The sequence below is a fragment of the Elephas maximus genome, chromosome 9 (genome assembly GCF_024166365.1).
Source record: "Elephas maximus indicus isolate mEleMax1 chromosome 9, mEleMax1 primary haplotype, whole genome shotgun sequence".
Lineage (NCBI taxonomy): Eukaryota > Metazoa > Chordata > Mammalia > Proboscidea > Elephantidae > Elephas > Elephas maximus.
Genome location: NC_064827.1, coordinates 56,369,077 through 56,382,751, shown reverse-complemented (window position 1 = coordinate 56,382,751; position 13,675 = coordinate 56,369,077). Strand labels below are relative to the sequence as shown.

General features: G+C 43.4%; 1 protein-coding gene across 7 annotated transcripts in view; it reads right to left on the bottom strand.

The window, feature by feature from the left end:
- Window positions 1-10,501, bottom strand: part of ZNF462 (zinc finger protein 462) — a 150,088-nt gene extending 139,587 nt beyond the window's left edge. For 3 of the 7 annotated variants that reach the window (XR_007518805.1, XR_007518806.1, XM_049897296.1), the window contains exon 1: window positions 7,360-7,959. The gene's annotated coding sequence lies outside the window, so the exon portion shown is untranslated. The other 4 variants (XM_049897299.1, XM_049897302.1, XM_049897298.1 and 1 more) reach the window with 4 other exon arrangements.
- Window positions 10,502-13,675: the final 3,174 nt, after the last annotated feature.

Here is a 13,675-nt window from a genome sequence, read left to right as displayed (position 1 = left end):
GTCTTTGCTTACTCACCTTGGACAAATGCTTCATTTCCAACTAAGTGATCCTAAAACATTTTAATCAGGATCCATTGGTTCCTAGTAGAATTTCTCCATCTTTCCTTGCAGTCTTTTTTTGTTAAAAGTTTTGTTACCCAGAACCCAGGCAAATATCTTCCTAAGTCAAACAGTCCTCATCTTCAAGTATTGGTTTATGGAACAAATAAGTATCTACTGCCTTCCCTTCACCCTTAAGAGCAGGTTCTACTCTGAATAAAGTTGAGGTCAGACGTGAACAGGCACGGCAGAAGTATTTTATTAATATCCAGAAGCAACACGCAGTGAACTTAACAAGCAAACACATGAAAGCAAGGAAATCAATACCAAAATGCCCATGACCTGGCACAAAAAGAAACCTTCCCTCCAAAAATAACTCAAGAAAAATGTCTCCAGCTAGGAACTAGGCAAGAATACTTTGAAGATGGCAAGTAATATCTGCTCACCAGAAGCAAAGGACGATGCACTTGTAGGTGACAATACTAGCACCCTCTCATGCCACAACTCTACTACCTCTTGCCTTTCTAAGCAACTTTGTGTTGGAGGTATTGCTCCATACGTCCAAAGCTTAAAAAATCTCACATAAGCTTCAACGGGTAAGGACAGGAAGCCTTAGAAAGAAGATGAATTTTCTAATAGCATTTCAAAGCAGAAACCATGAATACAAAGCTCTTCCAATTTGACTTTCCATTTATCAGTTTGTGCAGTTCTCCAGATACAAAGTTCAAGGGGACAAAAGATTTAAAAGAGCTTCCTAGTAAACTGCAAATATACTCTAAATTCATTAAAAAAAAAAACAAAAAAACAAAAAACCATCTTCCTTCATTTGTAAGCTTCTTCTCCTGGGTTTTATAAATCCAGGAGATAGTTCAATTTATGATTATCTTCTCTTCTCTCCAATGCTCCCCCTCAATCCAAACTTTTTTTCCCCCTTCCTTCAGTACTGGCATGCAAACCATGCTGTTTTAACTTCTTTCCTGTTCTCCCAGTTCTTCTGGAACATTTTATTTTCGACAGTCAACTCATTTGGAGGAGTGCCACACTGAGGTTCAACTGTTTACAACGTTAACTGTGTTTCTGCCAGAAGTCCACATCCAGCACTACCTTCTTCAGACTGCCTTCTGGATTAAGAATTTATGCTTCAGTTTGGAAAAAGCTTAGAAAATGTGGAAACTTCCAAACATCACTCTTCTTTACAAAATTACTTTCACTCATCCAAGAGAAGACAGAAATGGAAACCCATTTCACCCTTCCTAGAGTACTGTCCCCATGGCTCATGGTTAAATGTTGCCCGTGTTCTTAAACGGTCACTTAAAGGATGAGTTCATGTATATTGGGGAATGGGAAAATAGCTGGCCATTGGTCTGTAAGAGAGAACTGGGCTCTAAGAAGATAAGCATCGGGCAAAGTTTTGATGAGTCTGGAGCACTGGAAAATCACCAGTAATTGTTTTAGACTGAATTTCACTCTCTCGGCCATTCACCAGAATTACAAAATGGCATCTCTGAATGAAGCCAATTTAAAGCTGTACCACGTTGCAAAATAGATCCTCGGAGTCCAATTGTGGGTGCTTTTGTAAGTTGCAATAGACCCAGACAAACTCCCAAAGAAAGACATTTGAAAAGGACTCCCAAATCCCGGATGACAGAACTAGAGAACAGAGCAGGAAAATTCAAAGAAAATCACCAACACGAGTAGCAGAAACTTGACTGAAAGTCACATGAACCAAATCATCTCTGCAGTCTCTCTTCTATCAGGGAAAGCATGCTTGCTCTAGGTTCCCCAACACGCTAAATTCAACTAAAAAAAGTCAACAGTCCTGCGCATTAGAGTAGGGTTGGGGTTCAGCGAGCACTCTGGAGAGCTGGTGTTTCACAACCCGCCTCAGTCAAATGCAGGAGAGTAGAGGAAAGGGCACTAGGCTGCGAGTGAGCCGACGTGAGTTCTAGGCCTGGTTACAACTGAACTTTCTGACCTTGTGCAAGTCGCTTCATGTCTCAGTGCCAGTTTCCTCTTCAGTAAAATGGGGCAGCGGGGGAGGGGAGTGCAATTGAAATATATGATCTAAGGTACCTTCAAATTATAAAAGGCACTAAAATATACTCCAGTTCTACAAAACAACTAGCTTCCTAATTGGAAGTTCTGACTGGTGAATATGGATCACTTACAGTGTGCATATTTGTCAATTTTTTAATGATTTTAATGTTAATTTCTACTTGGGAATTAATATTTTTGCCTACCACCCCAAAACCTCAGTTTAAGCTCCATGCTTCCTAGAGTTGGTTCATATTACAATAAGTGCCTCTTTTCTTTTCCTTTCTTTTATTTTTTTAAGCAACCTTCCCCAAACTAAGACTTGTGCTATTAAAAGAGCTTAGAACTTCCCATTTCCTTGCTAGGGCTAAAATTAAACTGTCCGTTCCTTAGGGCCCAGCATAACATCTGCCAGATGTCTTGGCATATCACAGAAGGAGAGGAATTTTCTTCTAGTATTATCTATTCTCCTGCTTTCTCATAATCAATTAATAGGTCACCAACACCAAGCTAATGCTTCTCTCAAAGTCATCAACTTCATAAGCATGTGAACCTCATAAGATACTTGCTTTGGCAATACAGACAGGCACATACACATGCACGCACACACACAAGCCGGTTTTTTTCAAGTTCATTGGATTTTAGCAATAGAACCTAGAAATATTTCCTCCCTTTTCTTTCGCATTTACTTTTCCACGTATCACCCAGCCAATTAATGCACTCGTGTCACATCCTTTGCAATCTGAGTTTATTATTCATATATTTCCTATATTTGTGATTGTGGTATTATGAAATAGCATCTCTTTTCTCCAATCATCAACTTGAAACATTCAATATAGCTTTGACAATTCTCTGCTCCACGACGCTGTGAACTATATATCTGATTAAAGGACCATACCACAGAGAAGAAAAGCAGGGTTACCTTAACAAAGATGTATCAGCACCAAGGAAAAACTCAAGACAGACTAGACTCTATTAAGCCCCATCACACAGACAAGAGGACTCTTTCCAAAGGCAGCTTTACTACTGTTTTCCTTCAGGAAAACTGACCACAAGTACCCTAAAGTCCATTAGTAGAGTTTATTTTCCTCCCTACTGTCTTCCAGAAGACTCATTAAAAAGAATACATATAGCTTTTTTTTTTTTTTAATTTTTTTATCCTCAAAAAGTTGCCTCCAACTCCAAAGAGTAGGGAAAAAGCAAGTCCTCAGAGAATGTGGTCAATGAGTTAGACTGACAAAAATCCGATATAAGAAAATATTATAGAATACAAAGACCCAACAAGAATCTTTGTATGACAGGGTGCACCACAGCTCACATATATTTCTCCAGAATGATTTCTCTTTCTGATATATTAGAGCTATGGCAAAAATTTGCAAAATGAGCCTTATCAACTTCGTGTCTCAAAAATGAATAGGATTTGAGCTTTGACATCAAATGAGAATGTTCAATTTGACACTCTATTTCTCTTGTTGTGGTTTATTGAAAACACTTATCTTGATTTAAATGTATGTGTCTAGGAAATTCAAGAAGCTATGTCTTTAAAATATGGGTGATGCTGCCCACATTGATGAAAGGATATTAGAGATGGATGTGTCTCTTAGATAAATCAGAATATATTCTCAAACCCCAAAGAGGTCCTTAGATACCTTATTTTTTCCCCTCCAGATAAACAAAACTTAAGACTGTCTATAAGGACACCAAAACATTTGGTTGCAAAGTAAAAAATGTGGTGAATCAAACTGCTAGATTGGCAACCAATCTGTCAGACTTTTTTTTCCCACCGAAATAAGTAAACAATTGTCCTCGTATCAGCAACAACAAAAAAGATATAGAAGTTTATTTCAGGATAAATATATAATGTATTTATGTTCACATAAACATACATGGTTAATGAGATGTAAAATTATCTTATAATTACTTTCCCAAATAACTCTTTTTATTTCATTGCATTTGAAATTCCAAGATTGAACATGTAGCATTCATATATGCCCTAGCAAATTTAAATATAACATTGAATACATTCCACTTATGAGCAAACGCAATGGCATCAAAAAATAATAAATCTAAAAATGAATAATGAATGGTATGATTCCAAGTAAGATTTTCAAAAGTGCTCTTGGAGAGGCCTAGATTTTTAATAAAGGAGCAGAGATTTGAACAGAAGCATTTTTACGTGACCATACACATCAACTGAAAACCATACATCTTCGTCTGCACAAGCGGGGTTTTACTTCATTGACCATGGACAATTATCAGCTAAAGAACCATGTATTTCCCCTCTCCTTTCCCACCCCTCAGAAGAACAATAACCCTCAATTAATGACACAAGAGTTTGGTTTGGAAAATGTGATGTTGTCATATATAGCATTGTGCATTTACTGAATGGCACTGCTACCAGCTACTCATCATAATTGCATCTGGAATCTAAAATCACTTCAATATGCACAAAAATACTGTAGACATAAGGAACTTTACACACAAAAAATCTGACAATGAGAAAGCAAAGCAAGAAAAAAAAGCTGATATAAGTCGCTCACCAATGTGTTCCTTATTTCTGTTGAAGCTGGTACCTTTCTACATTTCTTAGTTGAAAACAAGGTCCACTCAGTTTCCTTAGAATACATTAACAGGTCCTGAATCTCCTCCAAGTTTTCATTCCACCATGGAGCCTTCCTCACCTGTCTTCAGCAGTCCATCTAAAATTCTTCTAACATCTTCCCTCATCCTCAAGATGGCTACCTTACCTAATGGAAAATCAACATCTTCATGGTTGGCTTTTATGAATTCCTGAGGCGTTTCAGGATTTAATTCTTTACTTGGGTCAATTACATACATTCTCTAGAACTAATCTGTGAAGAGTTCTAATCAATGTGTGTGAACTTGGGGAGGTTTGAGTCCTTTTTCAAATCATCCTCCCAAAATGTCTCCCTAAAGACTAATAAATTACTCCCAATTAAAAAGGTGAAGATACCTGGGTATAAGGTTTTCTCAACTGACATAACATTTTTCAAAATGTGTTTCCATAGTGACATTAAGAAGACATACTGATATTTCTGAAGACTTACAATAGTTGAGAACACAGAAAAAAAAAATAGCAGAATGGAAGGGAAAGGGGGAAACAAAGGAACTAAAACAAGGCCTAACGCACAAGTGGAACAAGCTGAAGAGAAATGTAGAACCTCAAGAAACTGGTGTCAGTCAGTCCTAGAGTTCCTCTGAGATCTTGCAGGATTTGTTTTTGTTTTTGTTTTTTGCAGCAGTCATTCCAAACCAGACAATGAAGTCTTGCAATGCATTCAAAACATGATGATAACCAAGCCCCAGAACTCCAAAATCTCAGTTTAGGGCCACCACCATCTTCACAATGAAGAAATAACATTCCCTGGTGACTTTCAGGAGACCTGAAGCAGCTTAAAGTTGTGTGAAGATCTCACTGGAAATGTTTAAGGTTTTCGTCTTCCCTTTCCTGAAGGAGGTCAAAACCCTTCAGGTCCACTCAAATGGGGGAAAAAATTCCAAAAGTTTACTTTAAAACGGAAACAAATGCTCTGTAACTTGTGAAAGCACTCATTTGGTGGGAGAAAAATCTGACCAACCTTTAAAAGCCCCTCATTCCCTTGCGGAATGAAGCCATAGTGAGGAACCACCATAAGATTTCCCTTAGGAAAGGGAGCAGGAGTAGGCAGGCAAGCCTCCTCCTCCAGCCATCACCAGCAGAGCTTCAAAATGGAGACATCCATAATTTTATAAACACTTCTCATCTCAGCTTTGTCTCCTGGAAACCCGCTCTCCTCCATTTTCTGGTGGAGTTACAACATGACACGGCTTACCTGACTCAGTTCCCAGCTCTCAACCAAACTAGTCACTTCCTCCAAAAACCTGCAAGCCACCTCCAGAAACAAAACCAAAGCAAACCAAACAGCAAACAGACACAGCCCCCGGGAGCCCTGGGAGAAAGCCCCAACTGGTTGGTCTTTCCCTATCCCAGACGCGTGCTTAAAAATGAACTTTTTTTTTTTTTTTGGTAGGGGAGTAATATAAAAGGAACTCCAGGCAGCCTCCCTCCCTCTCTGTAGGTTAGAAGCTACAATGAAAAGAAAATGAGGGTTCCTTCAGGAATGGTGAAAAGCCTGGAGACTGAACGTGAGAAGGAGCTTTGTGTTTTGGAGTCTGGACTGGAACCAAAGCAGACAGCTTGCAAATGGAGGACAGGGAGATAAAGAAAGGGAAAGAGAGGGACTGCTCCAATGGGGGGCGGCTGCTGTTTCCCCTCGTGCCTGGAAGGAGGGCAGACTCCCGGGAACTGCACCAGGAGTGAAGCGCCCCCCCTCCCAGGCCCCTTCCTCCCTTTCTCCCTTCTTCAGAGAAGAGCCAAACGTGTGTAATGGCTTCTCCTCTCCAGAAACCGTTGTCCTCCTCTACCAGGCGCTTCTGAACCCCCAGTCAAGAGACAGCTCCTCAGCTGCCTCCTGAACCTGCGCTCCCCACCCGGCCCGCGCCCCCAGCTCCTTGCCTCTCTCCTCACCAACGGCACCGGCACCAGCAGCAGCAGCCACCCCCCGACACATCCCGACCCCGCATCCCAACTTCGGAGAGAGAGAGCCAAATACCTGAGGAAGAGGGGGGTGCCAATCCGCACAGCTTTGCCATCGGGCGGGGGACAGGCAGACAGAGAAGGGGAAAGCAAGGAGAGGGACAGAGAAATAAAGAGGTCAACCCGCTCAGGTCGGGGCCGCTCGGAGCGCTCCCTCCTCTGCCCCTTGCTCGCTCCCTCAGAGTCTCGGCTCAGGTCTCTTCGCCTCCTGCCCTCCGCCCCCCTCTCTGTCCCTACTCCTGTCCCCACACTCCGAGCATCCGTCCTAAGCCTCCAGCTCTCTTCTCACTCATCTTTCATTTTCTCTTCTCTTCGTAGAACTACACGAAATTAATTAAGCCACAGCGCTCCGCTCCCCCCAGAAGGAGCAGCCAGCAGAAAAAGCACAGCCACCTCCTCTGCCACCACCACCACCTTCTCCTCCTCTTCCTCCCTCGCTTCTCCTCCTCCTCCTCCTCTTCCTCCTCCCCCTCCTGCTCTCCCTCCTCCCCCTCCTCCTCCTCCTCCTCTTCTCTTTTGCTTCTTCTCCTCTTCCTCCAGCCAGACCATGCAGGGGACTTCCTCTCCTCCCCGCTCCACCAACCCTTCTTGGCCGAATGAATGAGCGCGTTTGTGCCTCCACCACCCGGCGCTCTTCTCCCCGAAGCACTCAGACCACCCCGAGGTGGTGGTTAATTGCAGTAACTTACAGAAGCGTCCCGGCGCCGGGAGGTGTTTCGGGTTCTCCAGCCCCAGCGCCTCCTTATCCTCTTTCTCTTTCTCCTCTTCCTGCTCGGGTTATTGTTGTGGAAGTTGTTTGGGAGTCTCATGTGCTTCTGCCGGGTCTCAGCAATGGAGGATCGCCATCTTCCCTGCCTTCCTCGGCTCCTCAGACTCGCTGCAGCTGCAGATGACCTGAGATATCCGTCTCTCTCTCCCTCTCCCTCCCTCCCTCACCCTCTCACTCTCTCCCCTCTCTCTCCTCTTCTCTCTCCTCTCCTCCCTCTCCCTCGCGCTCTCTCTCTCTTCTATGTCTCCCTCCCCCTGTGTCTCTCTCTGAATAATGAGCAACCAGAGGGAGAGAGAAAGCAAGACAGAAAGAGAGAAGGAAGACAATCTTCTCCTGCCACACAAAACGCCGGAGCACCAGGGGGTGCGCGAAGCCTTTCTAATAACAACAACAACGTGCAGGAGGGAGAGAGAAAAAAGAAAGAAAGAAAGAAAAATGAGAAAAGGACTGGGGGAAAAAGGGAAGAATTCTCCAAGAGCTGGAGAAGAGCAGAAGAAGAAGCTGGAGGAGATGCTGAGGCTGCGGCTGCTGTCCTCCACCCCCCCACCCCCCCACCCCCCACCCCCCGCTGAACCCCTGAAGGAGGCAAGGTGGTTGCAAAGTTAAGGCTGGGACATTGTCTTTGTCACTCAGAGCAACACAGAGCCCGACCAGTGAGATGCAAGAGGAGGAGGTGGCGGTGGCGGAGGAGGCGGTGGTGGAGGAGGAGGAGGAAGAGGAAGAGAAGGAGGCAAAGGAGGAGGAGAAGGGGAAGAGGGAGATGAGATGAATAAAGACCTGCGGAGAAGGCGGTGCGCTGAGCCGGTCCGCCTGGCCGAGGCGTGCGCGCTCGCGTCCCGGAGGCGCCCGGCCACCCTGGCTGGCAGAGGAAGCCCCCAGTGAGGAACCTGACCGACCGCTCATAGCGCTCCCACCATCAGCCCTGCCCCAGGCGCTGAGCCCCGGCCCCAGCGGTTCCCTCAAACGCATCCATCTAGAGGGCAATCTTTGCAAGGAACATACACGGGAACTGGAGGTTGCAAGTCTAAACCCAGATCAACCACGTGGGGCTTTTTAATCCCTTTCCAGCTTGCGGTGTGAGTATCTCCAGTGAAAAGCTCAAATTGCCCATTACTGGCACGTATTTTGAAGTCTTCTCCCTCGCAATAAAGGCTCTTTGTGCGTTTTATTTCTTTTCTGATATATGGAAAGGGGGGGTAGGGAAGGGAAAGAGTCCATCTTCCGAGCCTCGGAACCACCACTTTCTTTTCCCAACTTGTGAAATGTTTTGACGGCGCACCAAAAAAAAAAAAAAAGCCTACTTAAATAACTTTACACCCTCCAGCACAGCGTTGTTTGCGCTTTCTGGTTGATCATCTACAGCCTCGGAAAGTAACAATCAGCGCTCCTAATGATAAGGTGTCATGGTGCTGAAGACAGGAGAGCCAAGATGAAGCTTTCACACCCTGAATTTTTATTTAGTGTAATTTCCCCCAAAATCGTTAAGAGCAATCTCTTTTCCAAAAGAATGGGGCTGCCCCCACCCCTCAATCAGGTTGGATGTCTCTTAAGGCACTCGATGGGGGAGGGGGAACTCAGTATCCAAAAAAAAAAAAATCAATATAGGCGCAATTGAAGTTCAAGGGCATAGGCTGGTTGTACCATTTCCATATCCCGGATCCTCAAGTCGGGCATCAACAGCCTCGGGAGAAAGAACCCGGCAACGCGCGGGGCAGAGACCTTAATTAAAGTTTCTTTTGTCCGAAACTGAATTGGGGGATGTTTCTGGATTCCTTTGCATTGGAAAGCGCGCATCCGGCGGAGAAGGCACGGTGCAGTGGATCCAAGGCAAGATTGTGCTATTTAATACCCGCCGCCCCCAAGCAACAGTCCGGGAAGATACACACAGAAAATCCATACAATCAAGGGGGAGGAGACGCGCGCTGAGTTGGTTCCCATCGGATAGCGGGGTTTCCTGGATCTAAATTCTCGTTTCCCAAGATACTGCCGTTCGTGTGCTCCTGGGCAGAATCTCTCGCCCTCAGGCACAATTTCACCCCCTTCCATTCAACACTTCCTGCCCTTTTCTCCTCCCACTCACAATGAAAAGCTTGGGAGCTTTAAAAGGGTGTTGATGGCGGGGTGATAAATAAATAAATAAATGACACTCTGCGCGTGCGGTGAAGAAAGGAGGGGGAGGGAGAGGTAAAGGGAGGAAGGGAACAGAAAAAAAGTAGGGAGAGGAAGACACGGAGAGGAGAAAGGGAAACGTGAGTCAAAGAAAGAGAAAGAAGAAAGAAGCGAGGAGGATGAGGAGGCTGCTGCAGGCTGAACTAATCCTGGCTTTGTGCAGAATTGAGAGAACTTCCTCTCCCAGGTGTCTGGAGGGACCTGGGGAAGTCCTTCTGCCCCCAAGCTCCTCCCTCCGGGACCCCAGGGGTGTCTAGTCGCGGTCAGCCGCTCCCCCATAAATTCCTCGTGGCGAGGAGAGGAAGCGCGCCAGGTCTGCGCTGTCCCTTCAGTGCCCAGGCTGATAATTTACCTCTTTGTCTTTAATAAAAAGCTGACTTTTTCTGTCAAGCTCTGCACAGGGAAAATAACAATCGTATTTCACGTTGAAAGTTAGGTTTTGGAAGCTGCGATAAAATCTTCATCGACGTGAAGGTACCTTCTGGGTTGGCTTGGGTCGGAAGTACTAAGGTGGGGGCCGCCCTTCCCCGGGAGTAGGGACGTGGGGAACCAGGAGGTGGGGAGGGAGGAAAAAGCGACGAAGTCAGAGGAAACCGAAGGCTCCTGGGGCACCAAAGGGCTTCCCGCAGTCGGGGAATGAGCCCTGGGGAGGAGCCTTTCTCGAGAACATGAGCGCGCCTCAACACGCCTCAGACCTCATAAACCCACTTGGCAAAGACCGGAGAAGCGGCTGGCGGACCGACTGCGGTGAACTCAAGAAATTAACCTGCGCTGTAATTAAACGGGCTATCGCCCTTTCAGACTCACCTCGAGCGACCGAGATAGAGAGCTCCCGAACCGGCGGTGGGAGGACCTGGCTCCACCCTCCCGTCCCAGGAGAAGAGGACAAAAAGGGGAGATGGACTTGGAGATGGCCCCGCCCTTCAAACGCTCCAATCCTTGGAAACCAAACCTCCTTTCCAAGTCTCCACGTCTAGAAAGGACAAAGGCAGCAGGAGATCCGTAAAGACCGATGCGGAGATAGGTGGCTTTCGGTTTCTGAAGAGGGTGCCGTTGGAGGGGGGGAAAGGTACTGTGGCTAAGTTTCCATCCCAGATACAGAACCACAAAATGGTCTAGAAGACATACCGGATCTTCTGATTTACAAGCAAATTTACTTCCTAAAGCTGTGAAGCAAATTCTTGCAAAACTCCCGCATATCCCTGCTTTTTGAATGTGACAAGGCTAAAATTTCAGTGAATGATGCTATACACATATTTTTCAACTTTTTAGAACAGTTACAAGTGTCTTTACTTTCCAACTAAAATAATTGAAAGAAATTAAACGGAGAGGGGCAGGGCGGGGGCTGTTCGCTTGTTTGTTTTCATTTGGGGCAATTTTCTTTCAAATGATAGGAAAGCAATTGGATAAATAAAAACTGGGCCAGTCAAGGAGAGCATTATGGCTGAAGATTTTACTGAAAATCTTAATAAACTTGACACTTAAGTAACTGTAATTATGCTTTGCCATTAGAGGACCATTAAGATAAACAGGGGAAAGTTCACACCTCCAGCTATTTCATTCTCTAAGAATATTCACAAAGATAAGAAAGACAAGCCTAGCTGGTGAGTTATCTTCTCCACCAGGAGGGTTAATTTTTAAAAGAAAATGGAAAAGCTTAGGTTTTGTACACAGCCAAAACCGTGAGGAAAGCCTCATGGGGACATGGTAACACCTTGAAATTTACGTTTTATTCCTGTACCCCATGTCTTTATACCTCAGACTCATATGGGATTTCAAGACTTTATTAATATTCCAGGGAATATGAATACATTGAAAGTCTGGACTTTCTTCTCTCTCATCGTGGGTGACTGGCATACAGACTCCTCATAAAGGGAAATTATGGCTCATCAAAAGACTGACTTTATTAGCATTAATAGAATAATAAATCTTGCAGTTTTAGTTCAAGAAACAGTGGAATTCTGTAATGAGAGTGACCCATGCAAATATCATCGACTTAACTTGGCCAACTCTAGTAGAATAGGGACAGCCTATAAGTCATTTTGGTTTTAAAGCCTTAGGAAAAGAAGGCACCCAAATCTCTCAAGGAAAATATTGGGGCGGGGGGGGAGCTTCTATCAGACTTGCAGGACAGAATCATGGAAAGAATGAAGACCTGGTCCAGAGGCTACATTAAAAAGATAGAATTCCAACTGAGACAAAGGTATATTGATGCCCTAATGTCATTGTTTCAGTATTTACATCTGTCAGCAAAAAAAGGAAATCTCCCCCTGATTCCTGAAATTATTGGGGGGGGGACCCAGTTGATGTACCACTTTAAATTCCAGCTGGAAAGCTGTTCAAACTGATTATTTTAGCAAAACAGAGAGTAGATGAATAGAGAATGTGGTGTTTTCAGAATGCTTAATTACTCCATTCTAAAACGTGACCATACTGTTGCACACCTCTTGAACTTAGTGCTATTTCTCAGCCTGTGTAAAACTTTTCTATGCAGTTGAATATACTCTTTTTACTATTTAAGTTTGTATTTTTCAACTGATTATATTGAATCCTTGAGATCTTTTACTCTTGTTGGAAATTACTTGGTCTTCAAAAAGATTTTCTGAAAACTTCAAATTGAACAATTACGGACTAAACAAATATCAGGAAAGAGAAGTTACTAGCCTGCTCAATTGTAGGAGAATCAATATATTCTTATAAACCCATACTCAGACATAAGGGTTGACTACTGTCCATGCCTAGGGAGAAATGACTAAAGGAAAACAAAGATGGGTGTGTCTTTCTGAGCAGCTCTCAAAGGAAGAGAAATTACAGTAATTTATATTAAACTTATTCTGTATGAATCTCTGTATATATATAGCTTTGAATACCAAACAAGATGTTTCAACAGTGATATTCTAAAATTCAAAAATAAATTCTTTCCCATAGGTAGAAGTTAAACATATAGTTTTATCAAACTAGTTACCGTAATATAGAATGTTCATATTTTAATAGTCATTTGACCACCAAGTATTGGTCTAGCATCTACAGTGTGCCATACTCAGAGCTGAATACTAGGGATACAAAGATGAATAAAGGAAAGTAAGTCAAAACTACAATGCCAGCTCTACTTCCTGAACCACTAGCTTCAATATCACATTGATTGGTTACAGTACTTCAAATTTTTTACTCACTCAAAAGCAATACAAGAATTGACCAGTAAAGAGACTAGGATTAAATTAAACGTTTCTGTTTTTACTATGGATCTGTTGAAACGTAACGATAAAATACATTTATTTTAGTTCATTTTAGAGTCAATGTTTGCCTTAACTCATAATGGAACATGACATTCAAACTAAAGATCTTTTTAGAAAAGAGGAATCTGACATGAACTATGGTTAGATTAACCAAAATTCAGAAGAAAAAGACTCAGCTGAAAGATCTGCCATTTGTTGAGGCATCTCTTCCAGTAGAAAGACCAGTATTTCCAGATGCTTACCATTTGTACTCAAACTGAAGCACACAGAGGGGAAGTGACTTGTTCAGGAACACAACTAGTCAGGGCCGTCAGCACTAGAATTCACATTTCTATAGCAGTTTCTCCAAAGTTATTTTCATACAACCTTCAAGATTTTTTTTTACATGTTTGCATACTACTTGTACCGTTATTTACTTAATATATTTTTAAATCAGCTTTATAAAAATCTTAGCTTCTTAAACAATGCTGTGTTAGGTGCTATTTAAGTCAATTCTGACTCATAGTGACCCAATGTAACAGAGTAGAGCTGCCCCATAGAGTTTCCTAGGCTGTAATCTTTATGGACTGAAGTTATCAAGGATTTAATTTTACTTGGATTCACAATCAAAACTCATGAAAGCAGCAGTCAAGAAATCAAACGCTGGGCAAATCTGCTGCAGAAGACCTCTTTAAAGTGTTAAAAAGCAAAGATGTCACCTTGAAGACTAAGGTGCACCTGACCCAAGCCATGGTCTTTTTAATCACCTTATATGCATGTGAAAGCTCGACAATGAATAAGAAAGGCCAAAGAAGAATTGACTTCTTTGAATTGTGGTGCTGGAGAAGAATA